The sequence below is a fragment of the Montipora foliosa genome, unplaced genomic scaffold, assembly GCF_036669935.1.
Source record: "Montipora foliosa isolate CH-2021 unplaced genomic scaffold, ASM3666993v2 scaffold_464, whole genome shotgun sequence".
In the NCBI taxonomy this organism is placed as follows: Eukaryota; Metazoa; Cnidaria; class Anthozoa; order Scleractinia; family Acroporidae; genus Montipora; species Montipora foliosa.
Window position 1 is genome coordinate 17,501 of NW_027179772.1, and position 20,000 is coordinate 37,500.

Consider the following 20,000-nt stretch of genomic DNA (forward strand, 5'->3'; position numbering starts at 1 on the left):
CAATCAAAAATTTAAAAATTTATAAAACTATTTATACATCTTATTATACTAGCAATTTACAATATTATAACATAATAATAATTAAATAAAATATATTGGCTATAAATGTAAATTAATTATAAAAGTATCATCATTATCATTATTATTTTTACTATTATTATCGCGCACCGTAACAACAGTAAAAGGGATATCATATCGATAAAAATCTAGCCATTAAACTTTCTCGCCATAGCAAATATAAAAGTGTTCATCGTTTTGGAAGTGCGAAGGCGTGGCATATTAAAATGGCGCTTATTTTTGAAATTGTAGCTCGGTTTGTGTATTGTTGGAAGAAGCGCCTTTAACTTATGGCTAGGGTTGTCTAAGATACCTTTAAAAAGCTTGTGACATAGAAATTCATAATGCTCCAAGATAGGTCGTATTTCTAAATCTTGAGCAACCGCGCAATCGCCCCCAGTTATAATGGAAATTGACCTTTTCTCAATGCGTAAAGGCTCATTCTTCAAATATAGCGGAAGCGCATTATAGAAGGCAGGTATTGCGTACTACGTTACAGATCTTACACATGATGTGTAGAAAAGCACTAGGTCTTGTACGGGAACCCTAGCTCTCTTTAGTTGTACTAAAAGATACAGCCTCTTACTGGCCTTTTGATTACTTCTAATATATGACTGTTCCAGGTCAAGTCGCTAGCTATATTGAGGCCCAGGAGCTTTACACTACCAACTACCTCTAGCTCTTTGCCTTCAATTACTATGGGATCGAAAAACGCGCCTTTTAGAAAATGAGATCCGAAGCTCTTTGCACTTATCAGAATTTAAGTGAACTCTATTCTCTCGCGACCACTCAATAACACAATCTGCTATATTTTGGGCGTGGCTTTCACCCTCTTTTGGTACCGTCTCCAAGGCTGTTGTATCGTCAACTGGATACGTGATAAGCCGTATAAGTGTTGTTTACAATAAATTCGCGTCACAATTCTTTCTTTCCTCTTTGTTTGTTTCGCTTTTTATATTTTTAAACAGAAATGAACTAAAAAAGAAAAGGTTTTGTCCGACGCGGACTTCCAAAGCTAAAACAGCTGCAAGTTTATCACCATGCAGTCAAGTTATGGATGTGTTCACTGCAGATAGAATTGCGTTAAGAAAAAAAAAATTAAAGCCTTTTTGCCATAGAGATCTCATACGCTCCTCTAATTTAAAAACAATTTACGTCAAAAACACTATTGATACCTAATGGTATAATGTCGTCCATTTTCGTTTGATTTTGCCGCTCTGAGATCTAAGCCGTTATGATTGCCATGGGAACTTATTGGGACTAAGAACAACTGGATTGAAGTTACCGTTTGATGTCTCTTAGTAGCAGGTTAATTAGTGAATGAACAGCTCTGGTGAGAACTCAAGTTAAAGTTCTTACTAATCCCGGGTTTTACTTTCCCCCATTCTCGGTATATTGCAATATCACCAGGATATTCCAAACTGTTTTATCCGATTCCCTGATGAGTCAGGAATCGATACCAGCGAAAGCTGACAACGAAACCAAAAAGTTACATCAGGACTCATTGCACTGTTTTAGCTTAATTAGAGTTGTGTAATGTTGCCAAGTATGCCTTTAATTAAACGTAGTATTGAAATAAATTTTTACTTGTACCTTAAGCGTTGCTTTCCATGCTTTTATTTCTAGATTTCTTGATGACAATGAAATAAGTGAACTCCATGAAAAAGTGTTCTCAGGGCTCACAAGTCTGGAACGGCTGTAAGTATAGTGCCCCAACTATATATAAACTTTCAAAAAATATATCGTTATGCGCCTGGTCGTTTTAGAAAAGATTTGTTATTAGTGACTCACACACCTGTTTTAAATGAAATCTAGGAAGTAGTTGATAACCCCTTCAAGTCTACAATTGAATTGCATTTGGAGCTTGGCTTTTTAAGGACGTTCGCGCTAATTGTTTGTGCGCAACGTTACTGCGCAGGTAACGCGACTGTAATATGTCACGAATTACTTCGAGCATTAGTGAAGTTGAGGTTTTAAAACCATTTGGAAAAACCGTGGACGATAAGTCTTGCACAGCGTTGGATCAGAGAAGATCGTGATGAATCAAAATTGATTTAAAATATTTATGAAAGTCAAGTAGACTACTGCACGACTGATATTCGCGAGGTTTTATCAGTCGTGCACTAGTCTACTTGACTTTCATACAAATTTTTCAAGCATCAATTAAAATAACATGGCGACAAAAACGCCGATGAAAAAATTCCAGGCCGGCAAAAGAATGGCACATTTATTTCCGAATCATCATGAAACTTCAAAGAGAAGTGAGAGGGAGGATGGAAAAGCTCAAGAAAAGGTAATTGATCAAGTAGACTAGTTGCTGAAAGTTTGGAAAACTCGAGGACGAACCAGTGCGTAAATTTAATGGGGCTATTTCTTTTTAATGTTTTTATTACCCTACGAACTTAAGTTCAAAGTGAACGCATGTTTTTAAAGTTCTTGTTCTTTACTTTCGTGAAAATTGAGGAGTATTTTCGTCCTCGTCCTAAAAACCTATGCGCGGAAACTTTCACTCCAACAGTTTATTTTTATGATTTTCGATGGATGAGCAGATGAGCCTACATCTCGCTATTATGACCGATTTCTCGAAATTAAGGCATTTTTCCACTGCCATTTTCTCCGAAACAAAGTCGGTGACCCCCATTTTTTTTTTCATTTTTGGAGTAAGTACTTTATGACCTAACTCTAGGCGAGAAATGAAGAAAATCTCACCGTAGGAAGATTTTGGCGCGAACGTCCTTAAGCTACTATGATATTCCACTGCAATTTGTGTTTGTTGTGTGTTTTTTGTTTCGTTTGTTTTCTGGTACAACTTTTGGTACCATTTTTTTGCGAGAAAATAGCATATGTAATAATAATAATGACAGTAATAAAACGATCGCTACTGACAGAAGCAGTCGTTACTTTTCAAGTATTGGAAATGGCAAGATATCGAAGGAATTCGTAATTATTAGGTTTGAGTAATTCTTTTATAGATCTCAAACAGTAATTCAATTTGAGAGCTCTCAGAACATCATAAAAGTGTATTGATTTTTAATAAGGTGAAAAAGAAACATTTAGTTCATGATACGTTTAGAGAAATTTTCATCATCAATACATACATACTTAGTTTCCGCTCCCCTTAGGGGCTTTTCAGGGACAATGAAACACAATTAACGAAACGACGGAGCAAAGCAACAGCAACAACAACTGAGAAAAGGCTGTCTCCGTAAAAGCAGTCCGGTCGATTTGGTTTGAAAAATATATTTCGCTCATTTCTTGTGTATTTCATGACTTTCATGTGCTTGTACTAAAACCGCAATCCGCTTGATCGGATCTTATCAATTATTCGAGTTTTGAGGGATTTTTGCCTCTGGCGCTCTATATCGAGGATTTCATTTGACTCAACATTGAAGACCAATTTATCAAGAACTAACGAACCCTGTACAATAAAAAAAAAATGGTGAGTTACTCCATGTCTTTTGAATGCACAACGGCGACCTTAAAAATTAAATGACGCCATCAAAGAGACCCCTATTGTACAGCCTGATCAGATAGGCGAACAACTTCAAACGCTATTTATAAAAAAAAAAACAGAGGCGGTATTTTTCAATCAAACCAACGCAGCTGGTAAGTATGTACCATAAACAATTTCATCACGGAGAGAAATCTTGCTTCCCGTCCTTGATGGAGTATTTATAGCTCTCTGAACTCAGCCTAATTTCAGCGATCTCCAAGTTTTGGCTCCCTATTGAAAGACTCGTTGACAGGAAGCGTTGCACCAAACCTCACACTCAAATAGATCTAAAACAACCATCAATAAAGGAAAAAAACATATAAATGCATTACAAGTCAATTGAAGGAAAATAAGCCCTCTTTGTAACGACTTCAGCTTGGCTTACCTGCCAGAGATAAACGCTAATCAGTGCTCGAATTTCGCTCCATGATTTTACAAAAAAATCAAGTTCTGCCATTATCATTCTTCCATCGACGTTTTCATTCGACAAAAAGGTGAACATCAATGAAGGTTGCCGCCATATTTACCTTTTGGGACAGCCGCTAACCAACCTCAATAATGGCACTTGTGAGGTACAGTTGACAGCTGGGTGAGGAGGAGTGTGTCGGTGAGGATTTAGAATTTTATTGCAATAAGAGTTTTGAAATTTAGAATTCCTCCACGCTAAACCTGCACACAATTGCAAAACATCTCTTAACTGGACCTCGTCTCAGGACCCTTTAAACTTTCTTGTAATCGGCGCTAACACGCACAGACTCAACAATGATCCTGCCTAAGGGCCTGGCCAGTTCCCTCTCGCCCAAAAGACGATTGTGCTATTGGCTAAAAATAAGTTGCCGAATCCGTGATAACAAAAGTAAATGTTTATCTTTTATATGTTGTACCAGGAGTTGTTTAGCACTGCTTTCACCCATAGACGTGGGCCAATATCTCGGAGGCTTTGGTAAGCACCAAATTATCTTACCGAATGGTTCATAGCTTTAGGCTATCTTTAAAATAAGGAACGGGGAATCGGGAATCAGGAAATGGGAATGGGGTACGGTACGGGGAACGGGGAATCTATAAAATGAAGAATCTTTAAAATGGCGAATCTTTGAAAGCGGGAATCTTTAAAGCGGGGATCTTTAAAACGGGAAAAAAAAGAAATAAATATTTTTTCCCTTTTTAGTATGCAGTTAGCCTGCGAATACAGCCTCCTCTCCTCGCACCTCGTCACTGGGAGGTTTCACGCGTCCCAAGTGACAGGGAGCGAGGCCTAGGAGAGGTGACTGTATTCGCAGGCAGGCTATTCTGAAGGGAAACTAAAACAAACAGACCCTTCCAACGGTTTCTTTAAGCGGGCAAAGGAGCTATATCTTGGTTAATTTTCAACAAATCCCTTTCCGTTTCTGTGCAGTGTAGCTGACCAGTGTAGCGATCACGATATCGCGGAATGTCCCTATACACTGTAAAGATATCTTCTGGAGGGTTCTGAATGTCGCCACCGCAGCCATAACATCGTGTAACTATAATGCCTGCTACCCACTTCAGCTGGAAAGAACTGGTGTTTGGACCCGGCATTCCAATAACTTGACCTGCATAGGACTGCTGCTGTTGATTTGAGTAAATGACGCTGGTGTTTTTAACCTCCAAGTGACTTGTTAATGCGGTATTATGATTGATAAATGAAGAGGGGTACTGACCGTGACTTGCTAGAAAAACACCGTTTGACAGAGCAACAGCTGAGTGCAAATTGTTGCTCAAACCGATATGGTTATGGGGAGCAGAAGACTGGGAAAAACTTGGGTCGAAGCCTGGGGGGATATGGCCCTAATTGCGGTTTGCTAGCTCACTACTTCGGTGATTTACATGAATTGCAGGTATTTGATTGGCGAACGCCATCGGGGGGCGCTGATCATTAAGTGCGTGGGAGTCCTCTTTAGCATGTTTAGGAGAATGCGTTGACGGATCGTCAAGTAAATCAGCGGTCTCGTGGACAGGCTGAGATTTGGCCTTTGTCCTCTTCCGTTTGCTTGGTCTTTTTTCCTGCACATTTTGGACCTCCACTAACGGCCATGTCTATCATCTTAGGAACCCTTCTTGATCGTCTATACCAGTTGATAAACCCGTCTAACTTGTCAGTGACTTACGCCACGGCAAGGGTATGCTCGCACATTTTTGTGCATGGAGTAGTTTACACAAGCACGGTCGCAGAGTGACCAAAGAACCCCCTTTACCTGGGGGTAAAAACGTGTATTTTGTTAATCGTATGTTAGTCGTATGTTAGTCCTAAGTATTCGTATGTATCCGTATGTTCCGTATGTTCCGTATGTTCCGTATGTTACTCGTATGTTACCCGTATGTACTCGTGTGTTGTTTTAGTCATGATCCTGTTGAGATAGCCAAATTCCATGAAATACATCACTTTTAGCAAACATTACAGCTCTCTCGGCCGCCGTGTAAATGTCGTGTTAAACAAAGCTTAAAATTCAAAGGTTGTCTATCACAAAACCAAGAACCCATTGTGTGTGCCATATATCTGTCGTTAAGTAGTACGTCTTTGCATTAGTACTTGATAACGGTAGGACAAATATTTATTGCTGCGAGACTCAATTTAAAATCTTCACAGAGTGGAGTTCAGATGAATCAAGGCGGTTTGATTCTTCTGTCGGTGTAGCAGATCTCAAAGAGTAAGAATCGAGGTTTGAGCCGCTCCACTAGCCCGCTAAACAGATATGCTTTAGCTTGCGATATAATCAGATAGATAGATAGATAGATAGATAGATAGATAGATAGATAGATAGATAAATAGATAGTGTTTATTTACCACGCTTGCAGCACAAAAGCTGGATTACAGTGGTGTCAGCCTTGGTACAATACATATACAACATAAAAATTACAATACATATAAATTATTCACACTAATGGCTAACATAGACATTGGTTCCAAAGTCTCTACGCATATCTGTGAGTAATAAAGTTCCTTAGACGGTCAGTGTCCGCCCTAGGGCGGGACTGGGGAGTACTCCCAGACTCGTAGCCCGTAGTCATGGGGTTGCTTTACAATACCTGGGAGTAAGGAGCATATTGGCTCCAGACCATTACCTCGTACATAAGATATAAAATTCGTACATATTTCCTTACGTCTGTCATTCAGCGTTTTAAGCCCAGATTGATACAAGGGACTGTTATAGTCGGCGGCCGGGAACATTATGCGGAGGGCTTTGCGCTGCATAGACTCAATCAGGTTGTCAAGATACAGGGGGAGTGCAGCCCATACAGGCGCAGGGTATTCAAGCACTGAACAGATGAGGGCGCAGTAAATGGATTTCCTAAGCAAACGAAGGGCATAAAGGCGTTTACAGGCTTTGATGACTATGTGCTCTACATGCGCGTTCCATGATAGATCGTGAGAAACATGGACTCCAAGGAACTTGTACGTCTGCACCTGATGGACAGGGCAGCCCTTGATGGTAATAGGGGCCGGGGGACCAGGCTGGTATTGGAGGAAATTAATATCCATAACCTTACATTTTTTAGGGTTAAGGCGCATTCTTCGGAGAGAGGAAAAGCAAGAAATATCGTTTACAATAAGTGGGAGGTAGCTCGGGCTACATCTCGGAATTGCCTCAAAGACGGTAGTATCATCTACATACTTTAGTCTACACGGCCAGGTGGCAACTAGACGGTTAACTAAAATGGTAAACAACAAGGGGGCTAATTTTGTACCCTGGGGAATTCCTCTGTTAAGGGATACAGGTATATATTTTTATTTATTTATTTATAACAACTTTATTTGCAAAGAACATCGCAAAAAGGGTGCTGCCAGGGAAAAACTGAATCCTCATATACGGCAACCCCCAAAACAGATTAGAATAAAACACATATAATATATTAATAAACATTATATATAGAAATAGTGAGAAACTATAAAATATAAATACATTATACTGTCATTAAAAATATTTGAACTATAAACATGGAGAAAATGTAGAATATTTACAAAGAGTAAAGAAAAATGAATAGATAAAAAAGATTACTGAGTCACGTTGTATAAATAACTTTTAAGACCTTTCTTAAATTTACTGACAGAATTACAATGAACTAAATTTTCTGGCAGATCATTCCACTTATTAATATACCTAAGCCAAAAGGAGATGATGATAATGATTTCCCTACCCTTACTCTTTGAGACCTCTCAGACAAGAAGGCACCTATCCATCTAATAATGGACGGGTGTACATTGAGAACGTGCAACTCTTCCAAAAGCACATTGTGATCCACCGAGGTCAAAGCCCTTGGAAAAATCGGCAAAGAAAATCCGAATAGAGGTGTTACCCCTGTCCAAAAACTGCAGTATGGAATGGAAAAGGTACACAAGCGCATGCGTAGTGCATTTTTCTTTTACACCGAACTGCTTGATATCTAACTGACCTAGCACCTGCCTAGCTAAGGAGTCGTTGGTAAAGCCCTCCATTATTTTAGCAAGGAGTGCGGTCAAGGATATAGGTCTCAAGTCCCCTTCCAGCACTTTTGGGGGGTTGACCTTGGGAACACGTACGACGATGGACTGCTTCCACGCACAGGGAACAACTCCCTCGACCAAGGAAGTGTTGTAGAGGTCACGCACCACTGGGGCAAGTTCGAAAGCGAACTCTTTCCATATGCGGTTAGGTACCTTGTCAGGGCCAGGTGACTTGTTTACTTTTATAGATCTCAGTGCACAGAAGGCTTGGTGAGTTGACACTAGCAACTCCTCATGATCAGGGACTGGAATGGTGGCGACATCATCCGGGGGCTGGAGTGGCGAGAAGTGGGATGTCAGATCGAAGAGGAAGTTGTTGAACTTTTCACACAGGGAGTCAGTGGAAGGGAACTCATTCCCAAGCATCTGCTGCCACCAGTCAGAGCTGTCGCCACGCAGCCCACCCAGGTCTTTAATCTCACGCCACCATCTGGTCGAATTGCTGTCCTTTAGGTTAGACACCTTGTTCTCGTAGTACGTTCTTTTGCAAGTGCGACATTCCTCTTGGGTCTTGTTACGCAGTTCCTTGTACAGGGAAAAATCCTTGTCAAGGGATTTCAGCGCTTTTTGCCTCTGCGTAATAAACCGTCTAAGCTTATTTGAGACCCAGGGCTTGTCGGACGAGCACACCTTAACCCGACGCAGGGGAAGGTACGAATCAATGGCGTTTAGAAGGGTTTGACTGAAAAGATCGAATTTTTCAGACACTCTGGACAAGTTAAGCACTGGGCTCCAGTCGAAATTGGTGATCCATCTTCCAAAAGCGTGAAGGCTACTAGTACGCAGGTCACGAGACCAAAAATCTTCCTTTGAGTGACAAGAAAAGTGTAATTATGGCTCCTACCAATCTTTGGTAACTGCTCGGGGTCGCTTGTTGGTGAGGCATCAATCTAAAGTTCCAGTATCTTTTGTCAAAACCTTCGTAATACGACTGAGCCCAGTTCTGAGCTAGATTGATAGTCCAGATATGCCTATTGTAGTAGGATTGAAATCGCCATTGATAACAATTAAGCCATCAAGATGTTTTAAGAGGAATGCTTCAGACACCTTTTTTATGTGGTCAATAGGAGCCACATTGTCATCCGCAGCACAAGACGTTGAGTGGTAAATAACTTCTAAAAAAATGGCTGACACACAACGAGACAGCTTGAATGGTCTTATATTAATCCATAGTGACTCAATGTCTTGATCTTCGTGCTCGATTCATCTCTGACAGGGAAAAGTTGAGTCGACATAAGCACACACACCACCGCCCGGTCTTCCAGATCTATCATTTCTGAAGCAGAGGAACCGCGGAATTTCCACTGAAGGGTCAGGAGTCAGGTCATTTAGCCAAGTTTCTGTAACGCAAACAATTCCTGCCTTAACTGCCTTGACAACGGTCTGCAGTTCGGTTATCTTTGAAGGCAAGGATCTCACGTTGCTTCAGAGCATGGAGGGGAACCTTGACTTAGAGCGTGACGAGCTCTGAGAGAACTGTAGGGGTAGTGCCTGTGGTATCACCCACAGGGATCCCACGTATCTTTGCTCGGCCGGCTCTCTTCGATCTACAGCGTTTTCTTATTTCAAGATCTCCTAATGTTGTCCAAAGTTCCACAGGTAGACGGGACTTGGGCTGAGAAGCTCTGATGGATTTAAGCTCAGAGCTACTATATTGTCGCCTTGCTGTTGTAGACCGTCTTGAGGCAGCTTCGGCTACAGATTCAAGATGGCGGCTCGGACTTGATGACAGGTTCGACAGGTTAATTACAATCAATAAATCGATTTTAGTTGATTAATCAATAATTCCCAGAGCTTCCCGCTTTTAAACATTACCCGTTCAAAAGATTCCGGCTTTTAAAGATTCCTCATTTTAAAGATTCCCGCTTTTAAAGATTCCCCGTTCCCCATTGCTCATTCCCCATTCCTCGTTCTACATTCTTTGATTCCCCGTTCTTCGTTTTAAAGATAGCCATAGCCTTACCTTAATTAGTCCTAGTTCCTTGGAGGGATGGTTGGGAAGGACGCTGACTTTCAATTTTCATAACTTTGAAGTGGTTGAGCAAACGATCAGCAAATTTCGTGACATTTTCTAAAATTTCAATGGGATTTTGACGTGTCAGAATTTTATTTATATATAGTTGACATTTTCACGGGAAGCACTTTTAATTTTTTATATTTTGGTGGTCTTTTTTTTTTTCTCGTTTCTTTAATGTTTCAACTTATCTTAGCTTTTTTGTCTTCGTTTACGAATTTTTAAAGAAAATATCGTTTCTTTGTTGACGTTATTGGTAAATATTTGACGACTCCCCCCATTCCAACATGGTGGCCTCAAACTCAAAATGGGGTATCTCCGACGTCATATGGCCACGGAATCATTTCCAGAACCGTTCTACGTATGTAGATTCATAACTTCTGTTAATTTTCTAAAATTGAACCGATGGCAAAGAAAGTGTGGTCAACGTGCAACACGGCAAACATGGGAGAGATGACAGTGAAACGGGTTCGTCGAATGCTCTTACATTTATTATTTTTTGGTAAAAGCCTGTTAATAATTCCATTACTAACAACCAATAAACCAAAGCAAATGTAGACTGTCAGTAAAATACAGAAAAGGTCTTGAAGTATGTAATAAATGCATATTATTTGGTATGCTCTGCACATTTAGACCAAGCGGTCCTTTCTTGGTTTGCCGAAAAAATAATAAACGCATTCTAAACAGTCCTACTATCTTGACTAAAATGATATCAATAAAAATAAAATCCGGTTCCCGAACGTATTACTGAAAAGAAAAATATGTTTAAAATACTCTAGAAATCCGAGGTTGGTTAAGGTAAATCTAAAATTATGAACCATAATAACCTCTGAACGCGCAGAATTAGGCATAGAATTGACCCGTGAGCGAAAAGAGATCAAGTTACTTTTCCCTTGAGCTGCTGGGTTTGTCAGTTACGAGATGTTTTGCAATTGTGTGCAGGTTAGTGAAGGAATTATAGATTGGTCAACCTTTATTGCAATAAAGTCCTCACCGACACACTACTTTCCTATAAACCACACAAGTGCTATTATTGAGTTTGGTCAGCGGTTGTCCCAAAAGGTAAATTTGGCGGCAATCTTCACTGATATTCACCGTTTTGTCGAATGAAAACTTTGATGGAAAAATGATGATAATAATTAATAATATAATAGTTTATTACTTATTAGGCGCAAATTAGCATCTGAATATGATCAAATGCGCCTTACAACTTAAACTACCCCTATTAATTACAATAAAATATACTTAAGAATACTTGAAAGGAATAATTTAAAAAGTAGTCAATTGCAATCCAACAATAACAGGCCTTCCTAAATAAATAAGTCTTCATAGTTCGTTAAAAAACCAAAAAGTCATGGATGTCTCTAACATTTGCAGGCAGGCTGTTCCACAATAATGGCAGATGAAAAGCAACTTAGTTACGTAAACTTGATTTGCACCTTCATGGATCTGGTCCTTTCTTTTGTAAAATCATGGAGCAAAATTCCAACAATGATTAGCGTTCATCTGTGGCACATAAGCCAAGTTAAAGTCGTTAAAACAGGGTTAAAGGCCATTCAATTGACCTGTAATGCGTTTAAATTTCTTTTTCGTTCATTTAGTATAGTGGCCTAAATAATCTTTCAAAACATTATATGGCCAGGCGCCTGATCACTCCATAAAAATTTGTATGAGTTAGCTGTAAAGTTACTCACACAGCTGAAATGAACTTCTGAGAAGTAGGTGATACCACTTTTAGTTTAGGTATATAACTTGGGGCTTGGCCAAATGCCATTCCACAACATATTTTGTTTTTTGCTCTTTTTTGTTTTTCGAGGCACAACTTAACCTTTGATTTGAAAATGGGAAATAAGCTTTGATTAATTGTTTTTTTTTAAAATAAACTCTTGTTCTTAGGCCATCGTAGCTTGATTAAGAAAATAACACAAAGAGCGGTGATAAACATTGTATTCCAACGCATTTTTTTTTATATAGAACTTGACGTTTCGTATGCTAGTCAACGTATGGTCACTTTTGAAAATGTATGTTGACTAGCATACGAAACGTCAAGTTCTAGAAAAAAAAGTGCTTTGGAATACAATATTTATCACCGCTTTTGGGTTATTTTCTTAATAGTTTTTTTTTTCCTAAGTTTATACATTATACCAAATATACTACACTTGTACTCATTCATGTATTCAGAAAGGGCACCCGACTGGTTTAGCCTCATGTAGTTATTTTGGGTGCCCTGTTTACCGACTTTCTCCGCCATATTTATAACATCTTGTATTGCTTCTGTCTAATTAATGGACAAACTAATCGTTGTTGTTGTTGTTGTTGTTGTTGTTGTTGTTGTTGCTGCTGTCCAAAATGGCAACTGTTCCCATATTTTTTATAGCCCTGCCCGACCATAATTACACTGGACCTTACAATCCACTCGGCAAACAAAAAAATACGATCCAGACAACGGTGAAATCTTACAAATTTATCTACAGCCCACTAGCAAAACAGATGCCATTGCAACGAGGCATGATATTGATTACGCTGTTTGTCAAAAAAAGGAGGCGATGCTAAGGGGTGCAAAAACAAACCAGACCGAAAACTGGTGCAACCCTTAGACGTAGTGAGCTACAAAGATCGCAGTGATGGTATGCCTCGCGCGCAATGCGATATACCTCAAACAAAAAGTGGGGCTTGGGATTCGGAATAAAATAAAACTCCTTTATCTGGATGACTACAGGCAGAGATACCAGCTACCTGACATGCAACTCCTTAGTGCTGGGTGCGATGACATGGGACATCATCGTCCATTCGAAACTGCTGGGCCACTAAAAACTATTCAGTGGCCCGACCTCCTGCTTGTGGTCCTTTCCTCCTTCGACGACTAAGATATTGCTTTTGCGCTGCTGGCGCGCGGTGGGGTCGTGGGAAACCTGACAAAAAATCGACCAAAATAAAAAAAGTACCGTCGGCTGGCTGTGTTGCGAACTTTGGACTCTCTTAAAATAGCGGCAACATCACTCCTAGTAGTATAGTGGGGATCAGTTAAATACAACCTCCATTTTTGCAAGGTGCTGGCAAATTAGGCCGGATGATCCCTACCATACTACTTTGAGTAATGTTGCTAAGTTGTCGTTAAAAAGTGGTATTATTAAGAAAATTTAGTACTACTTTAACTCAGGTTTGGGGAAGGTTTCTTATACATTGCTTTCCACGGTTTCATTGATAACAATAACATGACTGTACTCCCCGAAAAGGGCAGGGCTCACAAGTATACAACGGCTATAAGTATAATGCCCCAAATAATGTTTCAAAAAATTATATGTCTATGCGCCTGGTAACTTCACAAAGATTTGTTTGATTAAATTATAAGTGTCTGACGCAGCTGTTTTAAATGAGATGGAGAAGTATTGCATTTGGAGCTTGGCCTTCTAAACTTACGACTAAAGCGTCTATTCCACTGTCTCTTTTTTGTTTTTGTTGTTGTTGTTGTTGTTTGTTTTTTTGGTGCAACGTAACCTTTTATTTGACCTTGGGGTTCGCATTTTTGTGAGGAAGAAACACTTAAAAATTACTTTTTGAAACCTAATAAAAAGACAGTCGTTACTTTTAAGCCCTGTCGACACATATCCGGAAATATTTGTATCCACATTTTTTTTCCCAATACGGTCTCCAGAGTGCAGATTTTTGAATACGCTGCGAATTCGGATGCGTGTGGACGGTCGTATCAGCAAATTTTCGAATTCGCCAATGTGACACTATCGGATCCAGTCTTAAAATCAATATGGCGCATCGACCTTGCACCTTGAAAGACTCTCTCGTGTAACTCGTAAACAAAACAGAGAAAATGGTGTCAACATACGACTTTGCGCATTATTAGCAAGCAAAGTTTTTGTCAAAAGCACAGGGCACTAGAGTGTCCCGATACGTGTGGACAAGGAAAACGATTCGAAAACGATTAGAATACGCTACATTTGGACGCGGATATTTTTTAATCCGAAAAAAATGCAGATACAAAAATTTCTGGATACGCGTTTACGGGGCCTTAAACTGTTGAAAATGACAAAGTATCGAATGAATTCGTAGTTAGTGGATACTAGTAACAATTTCACAGTTGTTTCTCAAGCAGTCCTCCTCTTTTACAACCCTCAGAACATCATAAAAGTATATTGATTCCGAATAATACACGAGAACACTTAGTTTTTAGTTTATATTACGTTCAGCAAAATGTTCTTGATCAATGCTCACGAAAATTTAGTCTCTATAAACTATATTAAACATTTGGAGATAAACATTTAAAAAAATGCATTTTATACTAACTTAACATTTGGTATGCTTCTCTACAAACATTTTCAAAAGTAACCGTTACATTTTAAAGTTCTCTTATATACGAAATAAAGAGATCTGGGTACTATATTAATATGAAAAGCGATCTTAAAATAACAGCAAAGCATTGACAGTTGAAGAGAAGTGAGAAGGTGTTACGATATTAGTAACAACCAACAACTGTCTATTCTTTCTTGTTATTTTAGAATTGAGTAAAGCTGTGATTGGGGAAAAACCAAAATAAACGGTGCTTTGTGACCCGTTGCACTGTTATTGCTCAATTAAATTAATGTTGATGAGTATACTTAAAAAAAAAAAAAAAAAAAATACGAGACGGGTTTTTAGCCGTGGGGTGCCTGTGTTCCATAGGCATCTCACGGAAAATAGCGTGAAGATAAATTTGTACTCGGTTAACTTATTTAGCTTTGCGGATGGTTTCTTATACATTACTTTCCATGATTTCATTTCTAGAAAGCTTGATAACAACGAAATGATTGAACTCCCAGAAAAGGTTTTCTCAGGACTCTCAAGTCTACAATGGCTGTAAGTTTATTGCAACATGTACACTGTAAAATAATATATCGATTTGCGCCTGGTCACTCCACAAAGAGTTGTTTGAGTTAATGAGTGACTCACAAAGCTCAGGGTTTTGAATGAAATCTCAAAAGTAATTTATAACCCTTTCTAGGTCTACAATTAAATTGCATTTGGAGAGCTTGGCCTTCTTGTAAGCTTAAGACTAAATGCCATTCCAGAGGATGGTAATGGGAGGTAGGGGTCGAGGGGGCCTTCATCACGTTTCACGGAAATAAAATGGTCGTTTCCCATTTCACAGACACTACGTAAAATGACCATTGACCAAAAAAAGAGAACATTTTAACACAAACAAATTTTCTTTCGTTTGTTAACAGCTACAGCCGTCTGTTGTAAAGAACTCATCAGAACGGTTACAAAGGGAAGAATCTCGCGACCTTCTGAGACGATTTTCCGAGCGAGTTTCACCTTTTTGATCGACCAGCAAAACGTACAAGGCTAGCAAGCTAAGGATCACGTTTCAGTGAATCATGTAATCCAGATGTAGTTGTTGTACCTGCCTCTGCCGAGCTATATGGCAGTCTATTGTTATAATTTTTCCGACATGGTCCGACATGGTGAGGATGTTTGTATTCGGAAATAAGTGTCTCTTTTTTTAAATGTCAATAGTATTTTGTATGATTTGTTTCTAGCTTAGGAAATGTCATCCTTTGGTGGGCTTTCTTTCACCAGAGGTAACCTGTTTCTCCTCTCCTTTTCGGGAGGAGCGCGGGCTCATTTGCCAACAGCGGCTTGTAATCGCGAGTGCTGCAGTATTTTCACTGCTTGTTCTGACTGTTGTGCCTGTACGGTCGTCTTTTCGTTGTTTTTCCATGAGGCCGAGTCATAAGCGAAATTATAGAAATGATCGTAACTTTCTTTCAAAAAGATAAAGAAGTCACAATCGAGCGCCACCATAGCCGCGTTCCAGTGGACATATCAAAACATAAAGGAGTCTGAGTTGAAAAGAAAAAAAAGAAAACATCAAACGGCATTTTTAGGACTGAAAGAGCGAGCCCTTCAGTAAGGAAGTTGGCGGAACGTCATTGAAGCTATTTCGCCTGGCAAAACCCTCTGCGGGTATAGTAACAGATGGACAGTGGCAACTTGAACTTCCAAATGTGATATCGGATGAAGGCAGCAGTGAGCTCCACGGTATACGTAAGCTTTAGTGTGGAACGTATTTGTTTTGGGTCGTTTTTATATGCAGCGGATTTTGATGTATCCAGAGTAAAGTTCAGGGCCAGTTTGTTGAATAGTGGGTTGATAACCTTAGGTTAGGCTTAACGCAGAGCTTAAATTTCGTAACCGTAGGTTTGTTAATCCGACGTTGAAATAGCGTTGTTCAAATCACAGTTAGTGGCTCGGTTAGTTAACCTCGGACTACAAATGATGTCGACACAGGATTACTTCATGATAAACAGCCTCCCTTGAAGGCGATAAAGCACAGGCAAGAATTTAATTGAGAAAGTAGAGGAGAAATTGTAACGTATTGATAAGTAAATTAACTGAAAATATTCTAAGCCAGACAAAAATGAAATCTATAAGTATATTGAGGTGGTGAAGGAAGCTACATTCCAGTTGCACGTTGTTCTCGTTGTTTTCTTCTCCCGCTGCTTTGCAGCTCATGGCGCCGCTTCGTTGAGCGGAAAACGGCCCTTCAGAGAAAGACTCGAGTCAACTATGTTTTTCATTCTCTGCAAACCACTGAAAATCGCTCCTCCTGGTAGGGGCAACGAATAATTTCAATAATTCGATGCAATCAACGAAGAAGATTATTCCTCTCTTTTATTTCAGGCATTGTTTTGACCCTCTCGATTGTCTTCGAGACAAACTAAAGCGGATGCATTTATTTCACCACAGGCGCCGTTTTACATCGATCAAAAACCATTCACGGCCACCCAACGAGAATATAGCTCAAAACCACTTAGACATAGCATTGTTAAACGTATTTTTATCACCTAAAATTTTCATCTGTTCGGATTTCCTAGCTGAAAGTCTAGTGATCCGAAAAGTATAGGGAGCAAAACTTACATTTCAGGCAGAAAAAAAAGGCTTCCCAAACTTCTAGGTGGCCTTTTTAGGGCAATTATACCATTTTTTTAGATGTTCGAAAATCCTAGGACAGGCAGGCAAGCAAGAAATTTTACAACAAATGTTCCAAAAATTCTAGATCTCAAATCGTCATCCGAACAGATATTTTCCGAAAATTGACGTTGGGTGCCCCTGACCATCAAGATGGCAGATTTATTTTTAATTTTTATATGCCAAAACTCGTGTTGTCTACATTCATACATGATGAGCGCTGTTTTAGAAACGTACGTTTCAAGGCGGCACTTTCTCGATGAATAGAGAAACGGTAAGTAATCAGCGGGGAAACAAATTCACATTTAAGATAACTTCACTTCAAAGGCGAAACAAACGATCACATTGCGTAAACAAACTAGACTTACAATAAGGTCCAAGTGCAATCAAATAATGACTTATTTCAAGTTGTACACTTTGTGTACAGTTTAAACTGCGCGAATTACATAAATAATATACATGAGAAAATTTCTGGATTCTGATCAGCTGAGAGCAGTGCAGTTCAAGTGTAACACAGTGCAAAAAAGTGTAATACCCCAGTGCAAAAAGTGTAATACCAGTTCAAATTACAAATCGAAATTCTGGATTGTGATTGGCCAATAAACAAGAAGGTTTTTGCCAGAACCAATCAAATCTTTTGTTTTCAAATCAAGCGCGCGCCCTGGATGGCGCAATTTATGGCGCAATTTTTCCTTGATTGTGTGATACGCATACATTAGTTCTGCTTAGCCATCTCCAATTTTTTTCATGTATACCATTCATAAGTAATCAAATAATTTTTCTCGTGCAATTTGGAATAAATAAGCAGTTGTAATTTTTTTTCAAAGACCACCCATGCAAATTGCACGAGCCCGTAAGGTGAGTGCAATTTGTAGAACAAAAAAATTACTCGTGCTTATTTATTTCAAATTAATTGCACTCGAACTCATGTGATTACCTATACTAATATAATACATAAATAACAAAATTATTCGATTCTCATTGGCCGAGAGCAGTGCTGTTTTTTGTTAACAGGGTGCAAAAAAGAGTTAATTCACTTCAAAAATATTTAACACAGCGCAATTTGCTTACAGATTTCTCGCTTTTGATTGGCTGATAAAAAATTGGGTTTGGTAGGAACCAATCAAATCTTTTGTTTTGTTGACGTGATGGCTGGCGTCCAAAGCAGATTTTTAAACTCAAAACGTTATGGAAGCATTTAAAAACTAAGCAAAAAACGAAAACACGAGAAAAAAGTACAGAACTTTGGGTGAGATTGTGGGAAAAAAAAGGTGTTCAGAGAAGGAATATCGTGGGAAATTGAACAGTACGAGCCGGGAGTTACTGGAAAGTTTCTACGCTGAAGTAAAAAAACAGCAAGGAGACGACTACGAGCCAGAGTGTATAAAAGCGATGATAACAGCTCTCGACTGCCACTTGAAAAAAAAAAAAGGTATCAGCTCTCTGTTGTCAGAAACAGATAATTTAGATCGCCAAAGCAAGTGTTAGAAGGAAAAGCCCAGCAACTACGTTTATCCTGCAGTAGAAGTCTCCCAAACACATCACGACAAGTTACAAATGCCGAGGAAGAGGAGCTTTGGGAAAGTGAAAGATTTGGATCTGGTACTCCAGAAACCCTGATCTATACTATGTGGTTTCTATTCACCCAACACTTTGGTCTTAGGGGAAGGCAAGAGCACTACAGCATGAAGATGGACGACTTCCACGATGCGAAAGTGAAGACAGCGTTCAGTTTGTGGAGTTTACGGAAGGACCAACAAAGACCAGGCAGGGCGGTTTAACTACAAAACAAAGGTCATTTCAGCCAAGAATGGTTGCTACCAGCTCCGAGAGGTGTCCTGTTGCACTCGTCAAAGAATACATTAGCCGAAGACCTGTAAATATGCAGCATACTGGTCCATTCTACCTCTCAATTAAAGCCGATGGCAGAGTTGACGACAGAGTGTGGTATAAAGTTTAACCGATGAGAGTCAACAAAATCAATTCCATGATGAAAAGCATAACCAAGGGAACAAGTCTAGTGAAGAGCGTTTCTCAAACGACAGTGCCAGAAAAACAGTTTAAAGCAGGTTGAAAAGGCTAATCTTGAGCGATCAGAAATTGCAAAAGTGACGGGCCACAGACATCTGCAGTCACTCGATGACTACGACGAAGCCGATGAACAGGAACAACAACATCAGTCCTAGGCCATTTAAATGAGAAATTATAATTCAGCAACACTAGTAGTACATCAAAGCCCTCAACAGATCCACCAAGCTTCGGCTGGTCCATCATTCGTTCCAAACTCGATGAGTTCTCAAGCTCCACAAGTGCTCGCTTACTTTCAACCTTCACGACAATATGTCTCATGTGATTCAACCAAGAAAAAGGCTATATGCTTTCCTTGACAGCGATTCAGAATGACACTACTAATATAATTTGCTGTATTTAAGCCTAAGCACTTGTTCGAGAATGGGTAGTTATTAATCATTTTTAAATAAAGTCCTCATAGCCGTCGTCGTTCTTGTTTCGTAAGCTCCCCAGTGAATCAAATATGTCGTCTCTCAACTCTTGGAGATCAATTGACTTCAGTTTGCCATAATTGACTTCTTTACGCTCGAACGCTTGTTGGGAGTTGAGTTAAAATGAATTTGATCGTGTTTTGTTTTTTGATCAACTTGGTAAAGTTTGTAAATTACTGAGGTATGTCGATGAAATAAATTTGTTTATCACATGATACGCGTGCGTCAATTCCGAACCGGCACTTGCTCTGTAATTTTGTTACGTATGTTATTAAAAAGTAATCATACGACTTTCTCGTTCAATTTGAAAGTAATTTGCACTCTTGTGTTTTTCAAAAAGTTCAAATTGCATCCACCCTATGGGCTCATTCACAGTCATACAATTTTGATACTTTTTGAAAAACTCACTTCTGCAAATTATTTCCAAATTTCCAATCCTTAACTTGCATTTTGACTCATAAACTGAGA

General features: G+C 39.3%; 1 pseudogene; it reads right to left on the reverse strand.

The window, feature by feature from the left end:
• Positions 1–206: 206 nt before the first annotated feature.
• Positions 207–19,380, reverse strand: LOC137989529 (uncharacterized; annotated as a pseudogene).
• Positions 19,381–20,000: the final 620 nt, after the last annotated feature.